This window comes from Macrobrachium nipponense, chromosome 25, assembly GCF_015104395.2.
Source record: "Macrobrachium nipponense isolate FS-2020 chromosome 25, ASM1510439v2, whole genome shotgun sequence".
NCBI lineage: Eukaryota > Metazoa > Arthropoda > Malacostraca > Decapoda > Palaemonidae > Macrobrachium > Macrobrachium nipponense.
The window spans coordinates 33,825,881-33,838,413 of record NC_087214.1 but is presented as its reverse complement, the minus strand read 5'-3'; the positions used below and the strand labels follow the sequence as shown (position 1 = coordinate 33,838,413).

At 44.6% G+C, this 12,533-nt stretch overlaps 1 protein-coding gene across 1 annotated transcript in view; it reads left to right on the top strand.

The window, feature by feature from the left end:
* The window catches only part of LOC135199333 (vacuolar protein sorting-associated protein 41 homolog), a 40,475-nt gene that overhangs the window by 8,877 nt on the left and 19,065 nt on the right, over window positions 1-12,533 (top strand). The gene's annotated exons all lie outside the window — the stretch shown is intronic.

Here is a 12,533-nt window from a genome sequence, read left to right as displayed (position 1 = left end):
GAATTGTATCTTAATTGAACTGCAACTCGGGGTTGCCTGCAACCTCCCAGCAGTTATCAGTTTCGATTTTAGATACTTGTATTGTCATGACAACACCATCAGCTTTGTATTTACCGAAATCCGTTTCGGTTAAATATAATTGCTCGAGCGTATTCTTTATGCTCGATGGTTCTAGCCGAACGCATTCCTTCGTGGAATAATGGATTTACCTGGCAACTCAGGATGACAGTCACCGAGAGCTACTGCGTATTGAACTGCCTGATAGCGGCTCAGTATCAGCTAGGTCTCGGAGATGCACGGTCGGATACGTCTCTCTCTCTCCCCTGGTTGGATTGACTACCGAACCGTATCTCTGCCCAACAATCATGGACTTAGGTCTCTGATTAACGGGAATTCTCGCAATAATGAAGGACCATCTACTGCTGTGACGCTCGATTTCATCGCCTTCGACATTGCGAGAATTTTCAACAGAGATATCTCTTGGACTCTTTCATCTTTCTGTTTACCGCACGGTAAAACAGAATCTGTACTAGTCAACCGCTGCATCGCACTGCGATAATGCGAATGATTTTTTGCAGACATCTGAGTTTGTCTTCAAAATATCTCGTATTCGTAGGTGTGCAATTTCATTGCTCGCCCCGAATTAACAGATATGTCAGAAGACATCGCCTACTCTCCGACCTGACAGCTCTACTTCCAAATGTTCAGCCCATGAGAAGCAGTTCTTCAGGCAGTAGTTTCCCTGTCTTCATTACTGGAAGCGCTCCGCTTTTATTGCAACTACGATCCTCACCGGACAGCAATCAATAGCGGTTTAGCGTTCTCAGTCTTTGTAGCACAGGTTCAGAATCTTGAGAATCCTTCTTCTCGGTTCAGCTGTGAAGACGTAGGTTGCATTTTCTGTACACCTTCGTCTTCAACGTCACATAGTGTTGTTTTCTCCTTACCCGAGAATCAACTATACTATGAGATATCTTGCCATCAAGGACCTCGGTCTCTAGAAGGCAATTGACTTTCGCCTGTTGGGCACATGCCTTAAGAGAGTCATCACCTTGCCTTCTGGCATCGGTGACGAACAAATTATTTGTTTAGTCTCTTGGCATAACCCTGTTAAGGCGAAGGTCACGTGACTTGCTCGGGTGCTTGGACAACTTGCCTCCTACCGAACGCAGTCAGTAGGCAGCTGTCAGAGCGCCCAAGTCTGTTGCGAACTTCGCTGTGGACTTAGTTCGGTTGTTCCATAACAATCTTTTCTTCGTCCTAACGGCTTTGTCAGTACCCATACCATCGACACCCACCATTGAGTGTCGGTGTCCTATCCACTACCGAGAACAACAACTTCGCTGCAGACGGATAGACCAGTATGGGTACAGGACATCACCGAAGTCGAGAAGAGGGATAGGTCATACGACAATTCCCTTCTTTTCCTCTGAGGTAATTGCATGACTTTTCCTGCGAAGTCAAGCATCCAGGGGATGGGGATTCGTGACGCTCGATTTCGTACCGAATTCGTAGCGAAGACTCTGAACCCTTCGGTTCCTGACGATCGGTTAGAGTCCTTCACAATCCCCTCCCTAATGGACTTCACCGCCTTCGATGCGAAGGAGATGCTGCTTTGTCCTGTGAAGCGCGACCTGCGCGCTTTCTGAAGAAACTCGACATCCAGGCTGAGTGTTGAAGACTCTTCGTCAGCACCAAGATGACCTAGAAGTACACTCCCTCGAGTTACACAAGAACTTCTCCGTGGCGCAGGTACTGAAGGCAGGGGTCTGTACAACCAGACACTGGCACCTCCTTCTACCTTTTGGATATTGCCCACGGTCCTTGGATCGTTTTCCTTAGGACCCGTGGTGGCTGCTCAACACGTCTAGCTAACCCAGACCCTAGCAGGCTGAACAGCATCGAGTCCTGGTGTGACTGTAAGAATAGATAAGTGAATGAGAGAGTGACTGGCTTCTCTTCCTATCTTTTTCTAACCCTCTACCTGTGGGGTAGAGGGATACGGTCATCACCCTTGCTGGATAAGGACGAGATGCCGGTGAGCTACTCGACAGAGCCCCATCCTATCCCTTTCACTAGGGATGGGAGCGAATATCCACCACTTCTCCTACAAGGGGGGGGTGGGGGGGGAAGTGGATGCCAACAAGAGACAAACCATAACGTTGTTGCCTCTTGCAAATAGGAACTTGTTCTTGTTTGCTGGTACGAAGAGATACGCTTGCCTCTCTCTTAGTACTTGGTCCAGAGGTCTGACCATTGATCTGCGGGTGCACACCCCGATCAATCGGACAGAGGCTTGGATCCCTCCCTCGCTCTTACGACCAGGGAGGCTTCCAAGGTTGGGCGAACACCAGTCCTGTTCACAAAAGACTCAGATTCCACCCACCAAAGAAGTGAGTCTTCCTATTGTAAAAGGACCGAAGGTTTGTATGCCGTGTCGGAACAAATGACAATTTGTCCAAAATTGCATTTTTCCTAACTATACAAACCTGAGGTCCTTTTACACATAGCCCCACCTCATGCCACCCCTCACTCTGCAGTTTTTGCTTGGGCCAAAAGCAAAAGTGATTTGTTTACCTCCCAGTCGCGCGCGCGTCCTGTCGACAAGCAGTTAACTACCGAACCCCTTGTTCGAAAGCTTACGGACCTATCCAGCTGCCGCTAGTACCTTCCTATTGTAAAAGGACCTCAGGTTTGTATAGTTAGGAAAAATGCAATTTTGGACAAATTGTCATGTTTTGATGATCTAGCGCGTTCTCTGAAAACTAAGAGAACACTGAGCAAGAGCCAGCCAGGAACTTAGGAAGCCGCGTTCCAGCAAGCTAGCGTGAGCCACGTTCCAACAGCCAGCAGCGAGCCGCGTTCCAGAAAACAGACTAGCGCGAGCCGCGTTCCTACAACCAAACGCGAGCCGCGTTCTAGCAACTGAGCGCGAGCCGCGTTCTTTTCTAGAAAATTTTTTCTTGGCGCAAGGCGCCTTCAAAGAGACGAAGCGCCAGCCTGGCGCAAAATTGCGCCAGAAAAACAGACGGCTAGAGCAAGGAGCCTTATAGTACAGTGGCAATCAGAACGATCCTTCCATTGAACGTTTCCGGGCTAAAAGGGGTCTAGTAGGCGCTCGGAACTATCAGGGCGCACGGGACCTTCCACGCAAGCGAACGTTCCAGGAGCGAGTCTCCTTTCTAGCGTGCGGAACATTCCAGGCCAGAATATTCCAAATCTTCTTATGAGAGAGAGGTCAGTCGCGAGGCTCCTCTTTGAGTTTTTAACTTGAGCAACTTTCCCCTGGCAAAGGTGCAAGATGTCGCACAGGCGGCCGTCGCGTTTGTCAGAAGGATTCTGATACTAAGAGAAGCCATTTTTTTCATTATTCAGAAGACTCCTGTGTTTGGCAGTTCCTCTCAATGCGGACTCTCTCCTTCATTCATGCTCTTCCCTCGTTATGAAGAGGCAAGAGCTTTGGGAGTTTTTCTTATAAGAATCTCATCGACGTTTGGGTATGATGGCGGATAGGAAATATCTACTTCCTTCCGTAAACCCTACAGATGAACAGGAATTCTGTCTCTTCCGCGATTTATGAGGAAATCACGAAGATTTAAAGAGTTCCTGGATTAACTTCCTTCCTTAAGGAGATATATATACTCTTTCTATCATTCTATTAACGAAAAGAACGAAGACAGTAAAAATTTTTCCTTTCTCTATCTGCCTCGGCAGGGAAAGAAGGTAGTAGAGTATCTGCTGTATGAGAATACGATACGGCAAATCACACATACCGTAGTTACTTCTTTGCAGAGCAACTCAATTACCAGTATCCTTCCAGGAATTTCCTAGGAAGGACTACGCTTAAAGGGATTGTTAAGACAACACCTACTTAGCTTCTAGATTTATCGAAGTCTTGTTTCGCTTAAATATGCATGAATAAGAACTTCCTGAAGTTCGATTATAATTTTATAAGATTCCTTTATTTAATGGAGTAGCTGGCAACTCTGGAAGAGTAAGGCCAGACGGCTAACGGAGACTGCTATCGCGCCTTAGAGACCAACGCAGTAACATGTAGGTGTCGGTCATGAGTGAGGGTTGGTTACATGTCTCTCTCCTGCTGATGGAATAACTAACCGTGTCTCTCCCCTACAATCGCGGTTTTAGCCTTGGATTGAGGGATAGTTAAGCAAACATAAATAAAATATTGTCTGCCTTTTGCTAAGAAGCTTTCAATAAGAAAGATATTACAACATTTCAATGCTGGTTTACCGTAGGTAACATTATTAAAGGATTCTAACGCAGCCGGAACTATATTATATGATGCTCTCATGCTTACGAAAGCATGGCTTATTAAGTACATGCTTAGTGAGAAGATGAATGTAGTAGAAGAGAATTCACTTTAAGACTACGATATGGTCAAGTCTTATGCACTACCGAGGTTAACTACAGAATTCCTAGTATCCTTACAAAGGTTTCCTAGATTAATGCTGTTTACCACAATGTGACAGTATTATAAAGGATTCTAATACGGCAGAGCACGATATAATATAATTCTCTCATCCTTTCGAGAAACGCACAACAACCTTTTTAGAATTCGGATATTGCTCAAGGAGAATGGGAGGGTGAGTCGGATGGGAAACATTCTCTTAGTGGCAGAAGTTGTTTCCCTGAATGGACTATACTACGTATATAAAAGTTTTATCCTACTAAGAACGAATTAAACACGTGAAGGATGTCGGGTACATAAGGGCACAGATGTTCTGGCACATAACCTTAAAAGAACTAGAAGGAAGCGCCAGCCTGGCGCAAAGCCGTCAGAAGCGCCAGCCTGGCGCAAATTGCGCCAGAAGCGCCAGCCTGGCGCAATGCGCCAGAAGCACCATCCAAGATATTTTCTCGTTTTAGCGAGTTATTAACCTAAGCTCCAGTAGTGTTGGTTTGGTGTTTGCTTCTCACCTCGGTGGTCGCGGGTTCGATTCTCGGCCATTCCATTGAGGAGTGAGAGATGTGGATTTCTGGTGATAGAAGTTCACTCTCGACGTGGTTCGGAAGTCACGTAAAAACACCATACAAACAAACAAACAAACCATAGCCTCTCGGAGGCTCGGTAACGGCAAGATTTCGTTCCTGATTTCGTTACCCATTTTAATCGGAAAGGGGTCGCTTACAAGGAATGATGAAATGATTTTTTTTTAATCACTTAGGCCAATTCCACAACTCTCTCATATCGCAAAGAGCATCGAGAATCTCTTTTTCGCCCCTGTTCGCGTTAACAAAAGAGAACCTATTTGGGAACAGACACGGAACGTAACGATCCTTAAAGGTTCGATGCAAGATTTTGCATGTCCGTGAGAACCTTCCTCGATCGAAGATAATAACTGTTAACGTATGTCTAACATTTATTGAAAAGAGTTTTGAGAACCTGCGTAAAGTCTTCTTCATAGATCTCTTCGCAAGGTAGAAGACGAACAGGCTTCCTATAGACTGCTTCCTTTCCTCGAACCAAGAGAGGTAGCAATATACGACATCTTTAATTTAAAGAAGGGGAATAAACTTTAGTCTTTTTTCCCCTAGTTATACAATTCTTAACAGATATTAAGATAAATGGGCGCGTCAAAGGAAGAGAGGATGCAATGCCTCATTTTGGCCTTAGAGAGGTTGGATTCACAGAAGTCACGTTCTTCTCACAGCATGTTTCGTAAGGCTTTTCCAAGAGTATCTGGATATTCTATCAGAATCTATTATAAATAGACCTGAAAAACCTCTCCACTCTGAGTCTTTCCACGTGCAGACTGACCAGAAGTGGACATGAATGAGAGGATTTTTCAAGGTAAATGACAATAGTCATGGCTAAGACATAGAATTGCTGCCAGATCGTGCTAGATGGAATGAGGAAACTGTCCTCTTCCGATACCTCTGTGAACCACATAGCGAGGTTCTTTCTTCACTTTCAGAGGGAAGAATCACCTAGGTATATATCTGCTATCAAAGAACGCAGTAAAAGGTTATACTCTGTCTCTACAAGGGGAATTAGAGATAACAGAAGATTAAGATCTTCGGGATCTTATACGATACCGCAAAATACGACAAAAAAAGAGTAGGATATCATGTACTTCGAATGGTGATCTTTTTTTTGTGGTCCAACGAAGGATTCCGTGTTCCGACAAAATGGAACTGCTCCTCATCAAACTTCTTTGAGAAAGTTTATGAAGGAATTCTTTGTTTCTCTTAGCCCTAAACGACCAAGAAGACAAGTGAATTTTTTGTGCATTGGAATCTCGCATCAGATTCAATGGAGACTCGGCAATGGTTCTTGCTAGCATAGTATGTCTGGCAAAAGAACTAAAACCCTCTATTCCTGACGCAACGCCGCTTTCAGATAGAAGTTTCGTTGCCAGCAGGGGAGGGTACTTACTTTTTCATCTACAGAAGAAGAGATGGTTTAAACGTTTGCCTACAGAGTCTTCGGGGTGCGATGAGGGCTCGAAATGCTTCCCAGAAGGTATTCAGAAGGATACAATAAGAGCTAGAAATCAGGGTTCCGCCCAATTTCAGATCGGAGTCTCCTTCGACTTCCAGACTCCTTCCCTTCCTTCGGGCAAGGATAGGGAAGATTCTGCAAACGAGGAACCTCATCAACATGTAAGAAGGGATCTCGTTAGCAAAGGAAGTATTCACGAAGGATCCTCCTCGGAGGAAGACTCTTCTCTCTCGTATTGTTAGATATCCTGTCGTCTACTGGATGTAAGCTGACTACAATCACCTCCCCTTGCCAGGGGCCAAAAGATCAAAGGGGAAGAATTTCTTCCTCCCTTCTCCAGTCTCCTGATAGACTATGTGGTTGTTCAGGACTCTCGGACAATGTAGCGCCAGCCAGGCGCCAAATGCCAATACAGGCGAAAAACGCCAGAGGCGGACAGTTCCAAGGAATTCTGTCATGGTCGGATACTGAGAAGGAGCGGGCCTCCAACCTGGCGCAAATGCGCCAGAGGCGAACAAATCGGACAGATATAAGAGTGTCCGATGTGGACATCGCCAGACAGCCTAGAGACTCTTCCAAGCTCGAAGCTCCAGCAAGTGTGGAGGAGCCAAGCCAGGCGCGAGGCGCCAGCCAGGCTCTAGGAGCCAGCCAGGCTCTAGAAGCCAGCCAGGCGCCATCCAGGTGCCAGGATCCTTCAAGGCTAGGCTCCAGTCAGGATTAAGGATCCATCCAGGCGCAAGGCTCCTTCCAGTAAAGAGAAACCTAAAGCTCTGTCATGTAAGAGGGCTAGTCCCCATTGATATGATACAGGTAAGGCTCTGCCATGTAAGTGGGTCAGCCCCCATTGGCACGATCCGAGAAGGCTCTGTCGTGTAAGCAGGCTAGCCCCCATTGACATGATCCAGAAGGGTTTGTCAGTCATAGGTCCCTATCTCGCTGAAACTCTTGAGGCATGCAGACTCATAGACAGTAATCATGAAGTCTTCTGCCAAGCTCCAGGCGCAAGGCGCCAGCCAGACGCAAGGCTCCAGCCAGGCGCGAGGCGCTAGCCAGGAGGGAGGAGCCAATCAGGCGCCATCCAGGCGCGAGGCTCCAGCCAGGCTCTAGGCGCCATTCAGGCGCAAGGCTCCAGCCAGGCGCGAGGCGCTAGACAGGCGCTAGGCGCCTGACAGGCACTAGGCGCCTGACAGGCGCTAGGCGCCTGCCAGGCACGAAGCGCTAGCCAGGCTCCAGGCTTCACAGAAGAGATCTATATCAAAGAATGCCCTGGCCTTTCTTTGAGACAATGTGATCTCCTAAGCACTTGACAAGTGCATTGATGATTCCTTCAAACAGCTGAGAATTAAAAGCGCATGAAGTGCGAGCTTTTCTGAATTCTTGTTCTTTCCTTAACAGTATGTCATAAGGACATATTAGCTGTCACATACGGGAGATGCAAACTCTGTGTTGACTTCCCATATCTGAAGGATGTCAAGATAACCTACGAGAGATCCTTCTCTCTTGGTTGATACGTGTCTGCGGATACATTGCTGGGATAGGGAGCGATACTGATCCTTAAACTAGTGAGTTAAATTTTATTTAACGTCGTGTTTTTTCTTTGGGTTGTTTGAAAGGAGTTTGGGGATAACTCTTTTCAACTCTAAGCACTAACCCTCGTGTTAGGATCAGGTGATCGGGATCGGTGTTGTGCTCCTTAATTATGCCACTAGGCATAGGCATATTGTCATGTAAGAGGCTCTGTCGAGTAAATGGATAAGACCCCATCGACAAACCCACAAGAACTCTTAGCCATAGGTCACATCCTCGCTGAGGCTCTTGAGGCGAAGCAGATTCCTAGGCATTAGCCATGGAATCTTCCGCCTGAACAAGTAGGAACCAAGGTTTTATTTTTTTTATTACCTACAACGTATGTTGTTTACCTGTCTATTCAGTAAATAGTTGTCTCTTACCCACCACCAAGGGTGTCAATCAGCTAAGTATATATCTGCCGGGGAAGTTGCATGTACAAAAATGATATTGTTAGAATACAATAAAGTTTTGTACATACTTACCCGGCAGATATATACGATGAATGGCCCACCCAGCCTCCCCTCAGGAGACAGGTGGAAGAGAAAATCTGGTTCTAGAACGGGAATGGTTCCTATTCCTGCCACCCAGCGGCAGGGGGGTAGATCACCTGACCTACCTGCAGCGTGTGCCGCGAAATTCGAATTTCTGTCGGACGTCAGAGACATAAGCTAAGTATATATCTGCCGGGTAAGTATGTACAAAACTTTATTGTATTCTAACAATATCATTTTTGTTCTGCATGCCTGTTCCATAAAATACAGTACCGTATGTAGTATACGGTGAATTGTGATTTAGGATGAAAAAACGTACTCTAGTATTGACTATATAATACTGTGCTTAAATAGGCATGAAGAGTACAGTACAGTGGGCCCCCCGTATTCGCGTTCTCCGGATTCGCGGACTCACACATTCGCGGATTTCTCTCGGGAACATTTCCCTGCATTATTCACGGAAAATTCGTGCATTTGCGGTATTTTTCTATGATAAATATCCACAGATTCCTAGTTTTGTTCATGAAACTTACCTGTCAGATATATATATAGCTGTATTTTCTGAAGTCCGACAGAATTTCAAAAACTTCCGGCACACGCAGTGGTCGGCCAGGTGGTTAGTACCCATTCCCGCCGCTGGGAGGCGGGTATCAGGAACCATTCCCATTTTCTATTCTTAATTTTTCTGTCGCCGGTGCTGGAAACACCTGTTTTCAGTACCTCCGTCTTAGGATTTTGGAACAAAGAGGGTTAGTGAGGTTTTAAGCCATCGTCAGAAGTTTTGGCTTTAGGGAACACAATGCGGTGTGTTCGCTAAACCTTCTGTTGTGGCCTAAGAATGGAAACCCGTCTAGTCCTTGGGCCAGGAGCTTGGAATCAAGGGATGACAAAAGTTATTGGGCAAGAGCCAGAGAGAGTCCTGTGCCCTGTCGGGTCTCTCAAGTTTTATCTACATAAAACTAAAGAAAGTCGAAGTCCTTCGGACAATCTGCAGTGTTCCGAAAAAGACCAGACTTGCCCATATCAAAGAACACCCTGGCTTTAGTGTTAAGGAGTTCTTTCAAAAAGGCTCCTTCATGTGTTTTGCACAAGATTTGAAATCTTTTGATCTGAATGCTCACAGAGGGTGAGGCACGGCCTCGGAAGCATTTCAACAGAGCATGGCAACTCAGTAACATACTGAGTACCAACGTTTAAGCGAAGCCAACTCTTGGTGTTCGCTTCTTCATCACAACTTCCTGCGGGATGTGAAGACGGCATATGAGATCTGCTGCTCGCTAGGGCCATACGTGTCTGCAGACACAATCTTGGGGGCAAGAAGTACCACTCATCCTATCCTGTAGAAAATGGTTAGGAAGAGCTCATAATTTAGTTATTGAAGTCGCCACCAATGGCGACTTCTTAACTCTTAAGCCTTAGTTAAAAACACTTAACTTTGGCTAGGTTGGTCAGGTGGTGATATATATCTATATTATAATATATTCTATATATATATATATATATATAATATATACTATATATTATTTATTTTGTACTTCTTAGCCCTCATGGTATGGTCAACTATGGTCTAGTCACATTGTGGTCACGCCCCCGTTGACAGATCATCTGGAGTGCACCAGCTTTATAGGTCTCTACCTCGCTGGCAACTCTAGTAAAGCAGAAGCAGACTTGGGTGACAGTAATCACGAAGTCAGCTATGCTAACAGGTGGAACCAAGATGTAAATCATCTGCATGCATTTGTTTCCCAAAATCCTTCTATTCTGTCCCTTCCCACCTCCAACGGTGGGATTCAGCTATATATATATCTGACAGGTAAGTTTCATGAACAAAATGATATTGTTATGATACAATAAAGTTTGTTCACACTTACCTGGCAGATATATATAATCAAGTACCCACCCACCTCCCCTCAGGGGACAGTGGAAATAAAAATTATGAATAGAAAATGGGAATGGTTCCTGATACCCGCCTCCCAGCGGCAGGAATGGGTACTAACCACCTGGCCGACCACTGCGTGTGCCGGAAGTTTTTGAAATTCTGTCGGACTTCAGAAAATACAGCTATATATATATATCTGCCAGGTAAGTATGAACAAACTTTATTGTATCATAACAATATCATTTTTTTTATAAATTTCATCATAAAATGCACTTTTTGTGATAAAACTATTAAAAAAACCAAGTATGAAAATTTGCAGTGGTTTTTCTTGAGTTTTAACTAACAAAATAGGCTGTTTTTAGCATTTTTATTATAGGGGTTCCAAACATTCGCGGGTTCTAACTATTCACCGGGGTGTCTGGTACGCATCCCCCACGAATACGGGGGGACCACTGTAACCAACTTACAAAGAATTCATCATACAAACAGCTCTCCAGAACATAACTTGTATGTAAGTAGGGTGCTTTCTGTGCTCCAGACTTCATAGTTAAGACTCAATACATGGAAGTGTGGTTCAGTTGGTGATTCCTTTGCTATTCCTTCTTTATTTCCTGACGAGTACAGTCTCCTTTGTTTAGTAAGAGCCATCAAGACCTATCTTTCTTGTACATAACTTCATATCTGTTGCAGAAATACAGGCAGTCCCCATTTATTGGCAGACTCGTTTGTCGGCAATCCGGTTTTATGGCGCTTGTCTAGTGCCATAAAATCAGCGATTTATGGCACCATAATGGGCTGAGCTCTGGTTATTGGTGCCATAAGGCACCAATAATGAGTTATGGTGCCATACCATACCAAATAGAGACGCCATAACGGAGCTTATCGGCGCCATAAATGCCATTATGGCGGCATAAATCACCGAGTTTCGGTTAATGGCGGTTTTTGCTTATCAGCACCCCTCTGGGAACGGACCCCCCACTGATAACTGGGAACTGCTTGTATTGTGATCTTGAACACTAATTCTCACTGACTGCATCTGGTGATCTCTGTTGCTCACCTGGACATTTTACAAAAAGACCTCACCCAGTTCAAGATCAAGGATTACAATTTCCATGCCCTCTAAGTCAGTTTGGAGCCCTCTACCACTCTTAGGGCAGGTACTTGTCATAGTCCAAAAGCTTCTTTTAAGGTTTTATGTACGTGACATTACATGTAAATCTTCTTATGCGAACTCAGTGGGAGTGATTGCTTGGTGAGACAGTTGTTTGTATCATTTTGGAAATGATATGGGATTCATCCTCATTCCTTGCAGCTGGTATTGATTGAAGGAATTTTTTTTAGAGTATTTTTATGCTGTCTGATTGGTGAGCAGTTTGTATTTGGAGTTTTGGACTGTTATTTACGTCCCTTTGCTCTGAATCTGCCATTGATGATTAAAGATTTTCTCAATGGCTCCTGATTCCAACCGGATCCTCTGCCAGCCTTACACCTTTTACTCTTTGCACTTGTCTCTTATTCGGCCTATTAAGAGTATTTACAATTGATTTATGTAATGAACAAGTAGTATATTGTTTGTACAAAATAAATTGTACGTTTTATACTAGCCCAGTAATCACAACACTTAGTAGCTTCCTCCCTGCCCCAAACTCATTGTGGTTAAGGTTTGTGCAGAAAAATAAGGCCTCGGAGGATGTTGAAAGATGGTGTGGTCATGAGCAGTAGGGACTTTGCCTTTAAGGATATACCAAGTTGGGACTGCTTGAAGAACCATTACTCAGCATAAAGCACTTTACAATTAATGAATGTACAAAGAAAATTTTATTTTGTGTAAAAACATTGTTTTCCTAGATTGTGTGATTTATTATAAAGTACTTCAACAGACCCTTGAATCGCTCTTAGTCTATAGACTCATAGGTTCAAAGATTTTTCTAAAGTAATAAGTTAAAAACTGCAGTATATTTTAATGTTAATTAAGTTGGAGAGTTTGGTGATCAGAGATCCGTGGAAGTAGTTGAAAGTAAAAGGCAGAAAGCAATAAAGCTTGGAACCCAGTGGATGCTGCAAAAAAAAAAGTGTTAGTGGCTTTCTATAAGTGCGTCACACAAGACATGATAGGTACTGCAGTTACCCC